The sequence below is a fragment of the Amblyomma mixtum genome, chromosome 2 (genome assembly GCF_055824585.1).
Source record: "Amblyomma mixtum isolate Tamu chromosome 2, ASM5582458v1, whole genome shotgun sequence".
In the NCBI taxonomy this organism is placed as follows: domain Eukaryota; kingdom Metazoa; phylum Arthropoda; class Arachnida; order Ixodida; family Ixodidae; genus Amblyomma; species Amblyomma mixtum.
Window position 1 is genome coordinate 151629309 of NC_143013.1, and position 14024 is coordinate 151643332.

General features: G+C 49.3%; 1 protein-coding gene and 1 long non-coding RNA gene across 5 annotated transcripts in view; one reads left to right on the forward strand and one right to left on the reverse strand.

The window, feature by feature from the left end:
- LOC149361281 (uncharacterized) overlaps positions 1 to 14024 on the reverse strand; it is a 126529-nt gene that overhangs the window by 82450 nt on the left and 30055 nt on the right. For 2 of the 4 annotated variants that reach the window (XR_016288934.1, XR_016288933.1), the window contains exon 6: positions 3131 to 3324. The exons of the other annotated variants lie outside the window; for them this stretch is intronic. The gene's annotated coding sequence lies outside the window, so the exon portion shown is untranslated. The remainder of the gene's footprint in view (positions 1 to 3130; positions 3325 to 14024) is intronic. 4 annotated transcript variants of the gene reach the window in all.
- LOC149361284 (uncharacterized) lies at positions 1655 to 3136 on the forward strand. Its single transcript, XR_016288936.1, has 2 exons — positions 1655 to 2401; positions 2454 to 3136. It is a non-coding gene; the product is annotated as an uncharacterized LOC149361284 (long non-coding RNA).

Below are 14024 nucleotides of genomic sequence, written 5' to 3' on the forward strand. Positions count from 1 at the left end.
CTTTTGTTAGTTTTTTTATGCCATTCTCGGGTGGCAACTGCTGTTGTATCAAAGAAATAAAATATGAACGCATGAAATGCAAGAAATCCTTGGTGAAACCTGCAGTTTCCGGGAAGGCCAGGAAAATAGAAGGCAGGATTTAATTAAGCTTCCATTCTAACAAGGCAGCTAGTAAAGAATATTTATTTTCATATGCAAAACATTCTTAAGCCCTCCTCCAGAGATGAGCTGCAATTTAATGTGCTGTAGTTGCAAAGTAAGCCCCGTGAAAGATGCTAGTCTCTTTCTATTCTCCAAAACTACGAAGAGTTGTGCTAAAGAACGACATGCACACACGTGCGCTCAGCCTGTCTGCTTACTGTGTATTGTTCTTTTGGGCTGTTCTTCATGGCTTTATAGAAGTCTTGAAGGCTAGCTTTTATGTGAGTATGGATCGGTTAATAATTTTCTTCAGCTCTTTCAATCATTTGGCTCAGTAATAAAATGAGAGCTTGACTGTATTGTCTAGCCATGCGTAAGATCCCTAGTTCACAAAAACCTATGATTTCAGCATTTTTGTGCAGTGGTGTGCTAGCAGCCACATTATCGTTTTTTGGACGATAATGTGTCTGTAGAAACCAGTACAATGACAGAAGGATAGGAATGTGATTGTTTTTCATGTGAATTTTTAGGAAGGGTACAACCTGGTAATGAACAAAGTTCTGCTGATGCCTTGATATGTTTGCTACTCTTCTGCTCATGCAAGCGAGCACAAGAGCTGCGGCTCTGGCAGCAACACTCTCACATATTTGTATGAGAAATTTACAGTACGGGCACCTGCCAAAAGCAGCGCTACCATATATGTATGAATCTAGAACGAGTTTTTTTTTTTCAAAATCGTATGCTTCAGAAAGCATCTCGCGCTATATTGGAGCCAAGGTATGAATAGAGCGCAATTTTTTTCTCACTTTGATACACCCACAGCGAGCTCACACGCCAGGCTCATGAGCTGTGAGGGAAAGCAAACTTTTGATGACCAGAAACGCGGAAAGAAAACCGTGCAGACTACTGAGAAAGAAGAGAAGGGACTGAAAGAGCCTTGAGTACTAGGGAAGCGAAAAAATCCTGAATAAGCACAGGCGTACAGTATGGTCTTGTCACCTGAAGCGATACCAGTAGTGCAACCAGCGCGACGAGTTCCGGTGGCGCTAGAAGAACCCCTTAAAAAAGAACTTGACCGAATGGTACGTGCTGGCATCATTGTGCGGGTGAACGAACCTACCGACTGGGTCAGCCCCCTAGTTTTGGCAAAGAAGAAAGATGGCACGCTAAGGGTGTGTATGGATCCCAGGGCTATAAACAAGTACATAAAGAGGCAGCATTTCCCGCTTCCTAGGCGAGAAGATTTGGAAGCCCGTTTAACAAATGCCCAGCTTTTGGAAAGAAGTGTCGTTTGTGTCACAAGCTGAACCATTTCGCAAGTTGCTGCGCGTCAGCCGGGGTCAGTGAAGTGCGAGAACAGCAAGACGCGGACTTTGACATCCTAGAAGTCACCACGGCAAAGCGCGAGAGGGATTGGATGGTCAAGGCTCAAGTTCGTAACTGTGCGATCCGTTTTAAAGTGGACACCGGATCGCAAGCAAGCTTGTTTCCTATGTCGATTTACCAAAAACTGCACGGGACTGCTACCTCCAGACTGTGATAGCATGCTTGGTGGACGGGCAGCCAGTGACAGGTGAACTCAAGCCATTTTCGCACGAACTCTCTGTCGTTAATGGAGTAGTGCTGAAAGGCACTAAAGTCGTCATACCGAAAAGTATGCGACGAATCATGTTGGAAAGAATTCATGCGGGCCACCTTGGGATGCAAAAATGTAAGGAGAGGGCTCGGAAACTTATTTTTTGGCCTGGTCTGAATGGCGACATCACTGCCCGTGTGGAAAGCTGTGCAACGTGCAGAAAATACGCGTACAGGCAGCCAGAAGAACCCTTGCTAATGCGACCCGTTCCAAAATGTGCTTGGTACAGGGTTGGAGTAGATATCTTTTCCTATGCGGGCAAGTCGTACGTGGTTGCGTATGATGCATTTTCAAATTTTCCCGAGGTCGCCACGCTCGACAACACAACTGCGGAAACCACGATCGCAGCCCTTAGCGCCATGTTCGCCCGGTATGGTATACCAGTGGAAGTATGCACGGATAACGGACCCCAGTTCTCGAGCCATGAATTTGCCACGTTTGCCAGAGCATATGACTTTCATCATATAACATCGAACCCCCGTTATCCGCAGTCGAACGGCTTGGCGGAAAAAGGAGTGCAGATCGTGAAGAGGATCCTGAAAAAGACCCTCGACGCCCGGGAGGACTTCTGGCTTGGTCTTCTTGCATATCGCTCTACACCGCTGGAAGATGGGCATTCTCCGGGTGAGCTTCTTCAGCGCAGGCGACTTCGTTCTAACCTTCCCGACTTCGGCAGGGTGACTCGTACTACAGTAAGGAAACGCCACCAAGCCAGGGCTGGACAGCCTTTGGCAGCACTACACAGAGGCTCAACGGTGCGACTTCAGGATGCTGCTGGTTGGTCGCGTAAAGCGAAGGTAGTTGCTGAAAGCGCTCCAAGATCCTACTTGGTACAAACCAAACATCAACGTATGCTGCGGCGGAACCGCCGGCATCTGCTTAGGACGGCGGAGCAGTACACCAGTGAAAGCGACGACGACACTTGTTCGGGTTCTCAGCCCCGTACACAGCAACCTACGACACCAGCTGAATCAGGTGCACAATCCTCTAGAGTGGCCTCTGCTACAAACGGTGAGGAATCTTCTCGACCAGCAAGTGGATACAATTCTCCGTCGAGCATCCCATCGTCGCCCACCGTGAGAAGATCAACTCGGACCTCCCGGCCCCCACAGAGGCTACGCTATGACGAACACTTTAATCAAGTGCCCTAACTGTGACTGTTATATTGAAGTGTCTCATTTTGTTCTTTCCCGAGGGAGGATGTAACGGACACGTGTCGTGTTCGTATCAGTGCCGCGCATCAGTGATTGCATCGCGCCGATGCGCAACAGTAATGCGCAGTAGGTACAGCGCTCTTGCGCGTGCCTATAAAAGCTGTGCCTTCAATAAACAGTGGTTCATTCTTGCACTGACCATGCTGCTGTAAGCGTCGTCCCTCCGGCTGGTTACAGCGTCCCGCTCGGCTCGCCCAGAACGCCGGCACGCGTCCCGCGCGGCTCGCCCAGAACGCCGGCGCGCGTCCCGCTCGGCTTGCCCAGAACGCCGGCACGCGTCCCGCTCGGCTGGCGCAGAACGCCAGCAAGCGTCGTCCCTCCGGCTGGTTACAGCTGTACGGGCCACGAAGCATTAAGACAGGAAGCGATGGCATGTGAGCCATTGCTGTGTGTGAGGCTGTGTACGTGAATGTGTGGGAGCCTTCCTCCAGAATATTGCAGATTCTTCATTTGCAAGTCACAGAATTCAAACTTTTTTGCCAAAATTAGAAGCTGAGGCATATGGCAGTAACTGCGGTGTGGCTTATGCACAAGGCATATCTCTCGGGACAGAAATTGGTTGTCTAAAGAATTCCAAATCAGAATGCGCTGTGTAACTGCAGTGTCTGGAACAAGTTACTGTTGCCTGCTTTGTACGGAGTCATTTACTCTCCTGGCATCGCAGCATGCCTTACTCTGTGTGCTTTTATTGCTTTGTGTTGCTTTGTTTTGCTTGAAAAGCTAGTATAACCATGTAAATGATGTTAATATGTACCGTTATTTCCACAGAAGTGGAGCTAAGAGTGCATAGGACTGTTGGGAATCAAACTCGACCTAACGGCAGTACTAACAGAGGCAGCTATGCATTAGACTAGCCCTAAAATTCTGCAGATCTAAGCAGGAAGATCTAGCTTCTAAATGTGTCTTTTTCTTTTCAGGCAATCGGTGGGGATGAACCCAGAGGAAAGGAGCCGGCAGTTGTCCCGGAGGATAACCTCAGTCCACCCAAAAGTGCACAGTGCCCTTCAGCAGCTTGAAAAGTTCAAAAAAAGTGGCAAGATTGCATGGCTGAGATTCAGTGTGCTTATTAACTCTGATATCAGAGCTTAGATATTGGATTATTGTGTAGCGCAAATTTAGTGTGTTGATGAACTCTGATATCAGATTAGATATTGGATTTAGTAGCTGTAGCAAATAACTGTTTTATTTATATCATTCAATGTAGATTCTCTGTATAGCTTGCTTTTGCTATTTTTTGTACCTCTGTGTTCTTAATTAAAACTTTCTTAAACTATTTTATTTATTTGCAATATTTATTCCTAGATTGCGTCTCTACCTGAAAATTTTTGAAGGAGATGCAAAATAGTACTGCATATAGACACATGTATATGTACAAATTTTGTGGCTTTTCTAGCTTTGTACACACAGATGTGTTATTCCATCGACTACCAGCGACAGGCTACAGACATTACATATTTACCATGCGTAGCATGCCTCTGACCTGTACGTAGGCCTGGCCCCGATCGAAAAATACGGGAGTGTAACATAGCGTATTATGTGCCGTAAAACATTGAACAGCATGTGTTCAGTCAACTTTCAAAACTGGCCATGGACTGCTGATAAATGCTACGGGACATGCATATGGTAGCAACTTTGCAGTGTAATGTACACTGCAACATAAGAACAGAACATGGGGTGTAGTCGTATAAACAGATCATGTCATGTTAATTCAGTTGCAGCACATATGCTGTACATTATTATGACGGTTGATGTAACGTCAGCATAAAAACAGCACATACACCGTGGTATACAGAACATTTGACGTCATAACAGAGTACATAACATGTGTGCGTTAACCTTGTTGCCGCTCAATGAACCGCACTACTTCACCACGGGGCACGTGCACAACGGAGTGGTACAGCACATGTTGCGGAAACAAGGTTAGCGCCCACATGTTACGTACTTTTGCGGGATTTTTTCTTACAGTGTACGCGCGAAGGCGCGGCGCTGCTACCGATCGACAACCTCAGAGTCGACTCCAGGATAAGGAACATGTCCCTTCTCATTCAGGAGCCAGGGGTACACCACAGGGCGCGGTGCTCTCCCCTTTTGTTCAATCTGGCTATGATGCACCTACCGACCCAGCTGGGCGCTGCCGCCTGTGTGCAGCATGCGCGTACGCCGATGACATCACCCTGTGGGCCAAACAGGGTTCCCTCCGAGACGTTGAGGCCAACGTGCAGGAGACGGCAAACATAGTACCGTGATGCTCGCTTCTGCGGCCTCCAATGCGTCACCCAGAAGTCGGAATGTGTGGACACACGCCCGTCACCAAGATGCACAGCCAGAATTTCATTTTCTCTTGAGACAGGTCCTGCCCCGGAAAATATCGAAGTCCGGGTACTGGGTATATTTATACATCAAGACAAAAGCTCAGGAACGACATTGGCCAAACTCCGTCAGGTGGGGGAATAGGTGGGCCGCTTGGTACGCCGTGTTTCTAACAATCGCTGGAGTTACGATGTAAGCGCGGCTTGCGGCTGGCACATTCATTTGTAACCAGTCGATTTATAGAATCGACTCCGTACCTCCACCTGCGGAAGCAACACGAGGATGCGCTACAAGTCATCCTGCGCAAAATTATCAAGCGGGCTCTGGACCTCACCGCGAACACCTCCAACAAGCGCCTCCTGGGGCTGAACATGGTGAACACATTTCCGAAGCTCCGGTAACCGCGTGACCAACCGATACACACATTTTTCGAAGACATTGTCGGGTCGCCGCCTCCTTGGCCGACTACACATCCAGCACACCGCTCTCATGGAAGAGCGCGTACACATTCCATCCCAGTAGAGATGCGCCCTCCACGTGCACTCTCTTCCCACGAACATGAACCGTGAGGACCGGAATGGCTGGCGCCAGGCGCGGGTGGATGCCCTGGCCCGCCACTATGGCTCGAAACCAGGCGTATTCTACGCGGGCGCCACACGTCCCCTCCATTAGGAATGATACACAGCCACAGTCGTCCACCAATCAAAACAGTGACTGGCCTTACTTTCCGAGCACGTGACATAACATACGCAGATGAGGTCGCCAGGGCATTGGCTGCGTCTGATCCCAGTTCAAAAACAATTATTCCGAATCGCGACGGGCCTGTCGGAACGTCGAGCAGGGCTGGGTACCATACCTAGCCTACCGCCTTCTTCAAAACAGCGTCTACACCGGGGTACCCCGCTAACCGGCGTATCGTTTGGGCTACTGCTCACATTGGCCTTGAGGAAAATTAAGCAGCTGACTCCGCGTGCCGCGCGCTCTCTGGCTGAACATACCCTCCGACCACGACGATCATGAACTCAACTTCATTCTAGCTTACTCCTTCAAAGACATGATTTTATTATATAGATCTGGCCACGGTCTTTATCCCCGCCCATGTAAAGGTCTCTCAAAGGTGGAGGAGCGGCTTCTGCTACGCCTGTATACTAATACTTTGCTGTGCCCAGCAGCTCTCAAACACTTCGACCCTCCTCTTTCGGGCAGCTGCTCGCACTGCGCCGCAAGTCTTCGGACATCTACCACATGGTGTGGGACTGCCCCTCCAACCGTGCTATCCCCCGTCACCTCAATACAACCCGGGAGAACTGGCAGGCGACCCTGGTCGGCTGCTCTGACCTGCAGGCCCCACGGGCATTGGTCGGGCAAGCCCGGGCGGCGGCCGACGGCACTGTGGTCCCGAACTAGGAACCTCCACTTAGTACTCGTAAGGGCTGGCCCCTTTGGGTCAGCTCATGCATAAGCTCCTTAATCCATGCATAAATGTTTTCTACCACCACCACTGCTGTAGACCCTGTCGACACGGCCTAGCACGTGACCACCGCTTGCCGACTTACTCCTAGGTGCACTGACGCTCCTCCCGTCATGTACTCGGTTAAAGATGGCGTGACGCCACTCACTGTCACGTAAACGCCGCGATTAGGCTCTTTGGCGAGACAAAAGCCGATCACGTGACGAAATTTCGGTTGACCTTTACGTGAATTTACGTCTCCGGCCTAACCTTTACTTGACTTTGAGATGACCTTGGCTCTTGACCGCTGACCTGTTTATATGATTGACCATTGACCATCCATCGGTTATAAAAACTTATACACGAAGGTTTGACTCTGGCTGAGCGCTGAAGTTCGTCGGCAACGCGCGTCGATCTCAGCCCGGGACCTGTAGAAATGAAGCTAAAAAGCACGTCATCTAGTTCTGAAGCAGAAACACGTGCAGCCGTGGTGAAAAAAGACCTCAACCAAAAAATACTGCCAAATAATTGCACTGACAACAATGGACGGCGGGCAATGCGCGTACTTTGTGGCACTTGTTTCCTGAGTCATTGGACCTTGCTATGTTCGGTGTGCTATGTGCAGAAATGAGGAGTATGCATTGATATTTTGTAACGTATGCACAAAACCGTCGGGACTACAGGTTACCCCCCGCAAACGAGTCAGAGACACGATAACCGTCTGGTTACCGCAGTTACTTATGTAAAACCTAAAAAAAAAACATCACTGCCGCGCCGCTGCCGCCAGCCATCGACTGTGCGGGAATGGGAGTACCAAGTGTTGCGGTACGAACCCCGAACTCACGCTGTCAGCCTCCCGCGACGAAGGGAGCGAGAGACACTGGGGTTGTAAATCATCGTTGAGGCAGCTGAGAAAAAATTAAATCAATACGTTGGAAACGAAGGGCGCGTATGGTCCCGTGGTTATTTGAGATACGGTGTGCTCTTTGCAACCTCTGTAAGACGCTTACGAATTGAAAATAAATCTGGAATTATATGGTTTCGAATCAAACAAAAAGTGCAGAAAAGAAAAATTGTCCATTAATGATCTCCAAGGGGTCAAATTAATCCGGAGCCCTCGAAGACGTAACTCTCTTTTCCTTTCTTCTTTCACTTCCGCCTTTGCCCGATCCCTTACGGCGCGGCTTGGGTGTCCACCGAAATACGTGAGACAGTTACTGCGCTATTTCCTTTCCTTCTAACCAATGTTCAATTTTCGAAGATTGTCCATTGCTATACCATAAGTAACGGGCCATCGGTCAGACCAGTTCTAAACCTGCAAACCTCTGAAAGCAGACGAAAACCCACTTTGATAGGACCAGATGGGCGCCAGTATATTCACTCAGCACTGTACGAAATGTGTGTGAAAGGACAAGCATTTTTACGGAAATTTTCTGTTGTAATACAGACAATATCTTTTTTGCGCCCTTAACAAAAACACGTTCACGGAAAAGAAAGTAATTTTCTGTTTTTGGAGCCGCAACACCCCCATTTCACCTAACGTTGGTGACGTGAGCACTGCCGTTGCACAAAAAAAAAAAGTTTGGTTTGGTTTGGTTTATGGGGTTTAACATCTCAAAGCGACTAAGGCTATGAGAGACGCCGTAGTGGAGGGCTCCGGAAATTTCGACCACCTGGGGTTCTTTAACCTGCACTCACAGCGCACAGTACACGGGCCTCTAGAATTTCTCCTCCAAAGAAATTTAACCGCCGCGGCCGGGATCGAACCCGCGTCTTTCGGTCAAAAACGTTTCTACGCGCATTATTAGCGCGCAGAATGAGAAGCAGTCCTATTTGCTGCGGTCCTGCATTCTTCAATTGACGGCATGGACGTGGTGCGCGGTGAGCTAGGATAATACCGGCGTGCTGTGTCCGTGATTTTCACCGATCAGACCGTTCGCACACAAGGTGAGTGGTGCACATTTTTAGCGGCATGAACGATAGGCTTTTTGTCGTCTTTTGGGAGTATCGTTGCGGGCTTGTACTGCTATTGAAACGGGCAGTGAAGATAAATCGCCGGGGGACCTTAGAAAATCTTGAGTGGACGGATAGCTTTAGTTACCACTACAGATCTCAAGACTAGCAGTCTCCCCTGCTAGTTTTGAGCGTCCTAATGCACTTGCAAAGAATCAAGACCAATCCTGCGTTTGCGTGGAGAGCGAATGCTATTATTTCGAATAGCGTGCCCACCACAGCCGCTTTACCGCCGATGCGTCAGTGCTGCTTTACTTTGTCTCACAAAAGGTGCACAGCGCGCGGAGGAAAGACGAGCACGAGCGAGAAACACGGAAAAGTGCTATAGTTTGCAGGAATATGATGTGTGCACAAATTCTGATTTGTCTGCAGATGGGCACACCTGAAAGGACCGAGTGAGTGAGCGCGGGAAATTTTAGGCCAGGGAAGTACGCGATTGGTTAGCGGAGGAGTACGTCAAAGAGCGCGGGATTTTCAAATTCGATTCTCATCTAAGAACGGATCATAAGTGTACATTGTAGCTTTTTAATTTTTTTGACGTTTATTCATGCAGGTGCAAGTAATACAGTAATTATGTTTATTTTGTAAGATTTAACACTGATTTTATTTTTGGGCCAAAATAGTGAAAAGTCAGAAAAGTTTCTACACGGGCGTTTCAAGTGCTGAACTTGCGCTACCACAGGGAAGTTTATCAATGGCACTGATGTCATTAGAGTCGACATTCGAAATTTTTGAGCGCCTTTTATACGCGAGCTCAGTCTGGATCCTCCAATGGCAATCGCCATCGCTTCGGCCAGCCCCAGTCCCAGTCGGAGTCTCATTACATGCTAAAATCGAAATTAACGTCAAAAATAAGGTGGAATGAGAAAGAGCCTGCACCTGCGGAGCATCAACAGGCTTAAACCAATCAAAAATAAAAGAATAGGGCCCATGTGGCCAAAAGTGGAATTTGGTGGAAAAAGCCAATTTGAAAAATAAAAAATGGGCACGGTAATATTAGTGTCCTAAGGGCTAAGCGAACACAGAGGGTGAAAATAGCCCCGGTGAGCTCTTTTATTGTGAAGAATAATGATAATGTTGCAGTAATGGTGCCAAAAAGGGCAAAAAAATAATAATATACACATATATATACATATATACATTAAAGAAACCTTTAATAAATAAATAAATACATAACGAAAGGAAATAAGGAAAAAAAAAGAAGAAAAAAATCGAATCAATGTTTAAAAAACATTAATAAATAAATAAATAAATACATACATAAAAAATGAAATAAGGAGAAAAAAAAGTGCTATGAGGAAGCGATGAGGGAGGTGATGTGAACGAAAAAAGAAAGAGGAGAAATAAGATGGATGCTTCCCAGGCTGTGTAGGACGGACAGTGTCATGATTCTGAAAAGAGGCGAAAGAGAAAAAAGAGAGGAAACAGAAAACAGAGGAGGAAATAGACAAAGGAAGCACAATGTGAAAAGATGATGAGGCTAATGAAAAGATTAAGTGTGCAGGAGGGCTGATGTGTAGATGCAGAAATGGTTCCAAAGAAAATAAGAAAAGAATGATGAAATGATTATCGAAAGAGCGAAACATGCATTGTACTCAGTCAGTGGTGGGGCGGACACAGAGTATCCACCTCGTTTGGCCAGAGAGGCCCCACCCACTGAATGAATATTATGAGTGATGGGATGATGGTGTATAATTAGGGAGCAAGGAACTGACTGTGGATACTATGCGTAAAAGTAATGCGCAATGACGAGGATTGTCCAGCCACTGGGGCCAGTGGGCGGTTGAAGTGTGTCCCGGTGTAGGTGTAAGAAGCTGTGTTGTTATGTGTTGTGTTAGTGGTCAATCTGTAATGTAATGATGGACATCTCCGTTTGGGTGGCCGCACGGACATGCGGGTGTATTTGTAAAGCCGAATCTGTGAAAGTATGCAGGGAATCGTCCGTGGGCTGTGAGTAGTGTAATGAGTGGTTCTGAAGGAGGGAAAGTGTTAGGTAAATTTAGTGTGTCGGGTACCCATGTAAATATTCCCGTTCCCTCGTGGCTATTGCGCCACCACGTGGCCCAGTGGACCCGACCCACGCGGCGAAATGATGTGCGTATTGTTGCTTTGGAGATGTAAGAAGTCCGTATTCTGGGTGAATTATGTGCGCGGGAGGCAACAATGTCTGCTAGCTCGTTACCCCAGAGGCCGGCGTGTGCAGGGACGTGAAACAGATATTTTTCTGGCTGTGTTAATGGAGTGTAAGAGTTGTTTGATGTTGTGTATTGTGGTGTCTGTAGTGAGGAGTGAAGAGAGAGCGGTGAGGAGTGAAAGTGAATCTGTGTAGATATGTATGGGTGTCGATCCGGGTAAATATTGGGCATGGTGTAGGGCCTCCCTGAAAGCTATGAGCTCCGCACCGTAAGCGGACGTAGGGAGCTCCACCCGGAAACGGCCAACAGATGAAATATGGTGTGATGGAGTGAAGATGACGAACGCGGCACCTGCAGCCGTCGGTGTGTATGAGCCATCCGCGTAGACGTGGAACACCGGAGACGACGCCGCCGCCACGTCCAAACGGACGTACCCAAACGAAAGCACCTCCGACGGATGCTGGAGCGCATCATCAAACGGCCGCGCCCCATCCAACGCACTAAAGGAATTTTGTCCGAATGTTGTATCTAATCGTAGCACGAAGAGCCTAAACTCCGCGTTCAACCTGTCGAGGTCGAACTGGAGCGGGGCCGCGTGCAATAGAATCTGCAGAGCACTAGTGCTAGTGGTGGAGTAAGAACCCGCCAACGCTATTAGCCGGGCCCGCTGCACAGACACCAGCCGGGCTCGAAGACCCGAGTGGGGACACTCAGTCCACCAAACGGGGGAAGCATAGGATAGGAATGGCAAAACAACCTGCTGGTAGAGTTCTCTGAGCTGGGCCGGTGCCGGTGCGCCACTCAACCGCAGGAAGGTCCCGAGGCGCGCGGCAAGCAGTTCGGCACACTCCCTGAGGTGGTCGCCGTGTGCCAAAAACGAGAGGGTGCGGTCGAAGAAGACGCCCAGTATCCTGACGGCAGGCCTGAATTTCAGAACCGTGCCGCCAAGACGAACGGTGGGAGGAGTGCGCCCCATGCCTCCTCTGGGAGGGGAGACAAGGAGGCAAACCGTCTTCTCCTCACTAATGGCAACCCTCGCCGCTCGCGCCCACCTCGCGGTCGGATAGGAAAGACCGCAGCAGCGCACAGAGATTTCTCGGGCATCCCCAACGGCCTAGTGAAGCCAGGACCAGGGGGTGCCAAACGCTGTCGAAAGCCCCACGAAAATCGATTGAAACGAGCAGTGCGTGGAGGCCGTCTGCCCTGTACCCTCTAATTTTGGTGACGAGAGCGTGAAGTGCATTCACCGCTCCTCGCTGTTTAGTAAATCTGAGTTGGTTGGTGTGAAGCACGTTCTCTCGTGCAAGGAAGTGATATAATAGACCGTAGAGCAAGCGCTCCAGCACTTTGCTTAGCGTCGAGTTCATGACGATGGGACGGTATGAGTGAGGCAAATCGGGTGGTCTACCGGGCTTGGGAAGAAAGACTACTCTCCCCCGTCGCCAGACCGTTGGAAAATGACCCAATTTAGGTGCCTCATTAAATATGATTCTAATGAAGTGAGGATGCGTGTCCCAGAGAGCCAGAACAACCCTGACCGTTAATCCGTCTAGCCCCGACGCCGCGCCCTGGCGCAACCGGCCCACGGCAGAGTTATCTCACCAACGGAGAACGGCGGGTCATCGGCCCCCCCCCCCCCCCCCCCCCCCCCCCCAAGTCAGATGCCGACGCAGTCGCCCGTATGTGTGTGTGATCGTTGTCATCTTGTGATGTGTCGTCTGTTGCTGTTTGTGTGTCAAGTAATAGTTGGGCTGTTTCGTTTGTTGATGATGTTAGTTCACCGTCGGGCCTACGAATGGGGGGCAGCACGACTGGTGAACGTAGTTTGGAAAAGGCAGATTGAAATGATCGACCGTATATTGTGGATCTTAGTGATTGTCGTGCTATGTTTCAAATGTTTGCGTCGCGAACGGCTGCAATGTTGCTTCGATATGTTCTGAGTGCGTTGTAGTATTGTGTGGTGAAATACTTTCGGAGTGTGGGATCTGTAGAGCGTTGGTATCGGCGACGCATTGGCCTGACTATAGAGCGCTTGGTAGTCAACTCTGGCGTCCACCATTCTGTTGTGTCAGATGATGTACGTGGAGCTGGACGTGTAGAGGAGTGTTTATGACTGAGGCGCTCGTATATCATGTAGAATTTTGTTACGACGTGTTCTAATGAGGATGACGAAGCGAGGTCCGTACCGACCACTGCTGTGAAAAATGATGAAGAAGCTAGCGCATTTAGAACTCGTGATGTACCGCGGTGCGTGAGGCGCCTCTCCTGGCTCGACGCAGCCGTGGAACCGAAGTGAACAATGATGTATTTGTGTTCCGAAAATGTAAGTGTATCGGACACCTCCCACTGGGTCACCACCAACGCCAAAGGCGGCGACACCAGTGTGACGTCTATCCAGCTGTTCGTGTATGGCGTGGTGTATGTCGGAGGGGACGCAGGGTCATTCAAAATTATGAGGCCGGAAGCCATGGCGAAGTGCAGGAGCTCCGCCCTCCCCGCGCGTCGCACGCTTCCGGCCCCTAAGCGGCGTGCTTGGCATTAAAGTCTCCCGCCACCACCGCGGGGATCCCCTGCTTTAGTATAAGTGCGTTTCTAATGTCGTCTAAAGTGGGGTTCATGGGAAAGTGTGGCGGCGCGTATGCGGTGACAAGAAGAAATGAAGCAGTGGCCGACGTGCAGACCAACGCAACAACGCGCGAGGTAACCAAGATCGGAAAAATTGCTGAGGCTTAGCTAAGGTTAAGCCTAGTCAGATGCGATGCATATTGGTGGCTAGGCTTGATAATACATGGCTTTCCTTGGTTGAATACTTGGTCATTTTAATACAACCACTAGAAGCCTTCGTCGTGGGAGAAGACAACGGCATGGCTACAGCGGAACGCAGACTAACCCCGAGACTCGCGTTGGGTGAGCGCCTGGATTGCCACGGAAGCCGCATCTGCCTGCCCGGTGGAGCGAGCGTTTCATAGAGAAACGGGGTATTTTTAAGGAAAATTAGTTTGTCAGCTGAAATTATCTTTGAGAGGCACCTGCTGTTCAACCTGCCTGCACTGCCTCGCTTGTTTTTCCGTAGCTAGCTTCCCAGTGATGTTACTCCACGCGTATGGGGAATGTTTGTCGGATTA